Source organism: Tamandua tetradactyla, chromosome 12, assembly GCF_023851605.1.
Source record: "Tamandua tetradactyla isolate mTamTet1 chromosome 12, mTamTet1.pri, whole genome shotgun sequence".
Classification (NCBI taxonomy): domain Eukaryota; kingdom Metazoa; phylum Chordata; class Mammalia; order Pilosa; family Myrmecophagidae; genus Tamandua; species Tamandua tetradactyla.
In genome coordinates, this window is record NC_135338.1 from 89,127,933 (window position 1) to 89,129,030 (window position 1,098).

A 1,098-nucleotide genomic window follows, 5' to 3' on the forward strand; every position below is an offset into this window, starting at 1 on the left:
TTTTCTCTAAGTTATTCTGCTCTCCGAGGTAAATGAGTCAGCGTTCAGGCAGAACCGACTTAACACCTTGACATGAGCTTCTTACCTTCCGCGCTGCAGCTTGCACAAGAGAAAATACTTGCAGTGAACGGACCTGCCCTTCAGCGGCCAAAGAAGAGCCTCGATGATTCAATAGCTTCCAGGGGGACCCCATGCTGGCTCACCACATATTTTCTTCTGCTATCTGTCTGTCTGCTTCAATCCCCATTCTAGACATATGAGTTTCAGAAAGGACACCTCTTAAACTGAATTGTCTGAAACCATGCATTGTCAACTTTTTGCAAGGATAAAACATATTCAAATTGCTCATGACTTTTAGACATAAAAAGCTAGATAAATTATGAAAATTTAACATATTCTAATGTGATATATATATATATATACGACATCCTTATATTTTATTTTACTGCTTTTGAAAATCTAGCATTTAAAATCTAGTTGTCTTATTTTCTTTTCCTGTATAGACCATCTAAAATTTGTTGTCCCCCTTCTCCCCACTTCCTTTTTTTTAAGACTATTTTCAGTAGTTTTAATATTGCCTGAGATAAGGAAATACAACTCTTCAGGTCTGATTTCATATTGTTTCTCGAAGCCTGATAAACATCATTCACATAAATGACAAAGAAGAGTTATTATCTGTTGGCAACCTGGGAGGGGGAGACTTGCGGGTTATTCTGATGGCGAAATGATTTTTGCAAACCTCAGTTCGAAATTATGCAGAGCTCTTTACCCTCCGCTTTCCCATAGTGCGTTTTCCTCCCCGCCCCCCCCCCACACACACACACATACACACACACAGAGATATAACAGAAACCTAATCTTCAAAATCTACACATTCCAGGCCCGGTCCTTTCTAGCAGGCATCTTGCTCTCCCCACCCGGGCCGGGAGGCATTCGGGTTTCCAATTGCTGCACCCCAGCTGCTGGGTCCCGGGCCGGCCGACAGCCCATCCATCACCCGCACTCCTCCCTCCGGGCGCCGCCGCCGCCGCGGCCAATCGGGGGGCAGGTAAGGCTACACCTGCGGGACAGCCCGCAGCGTCGCTCCTTTCCGCTGGC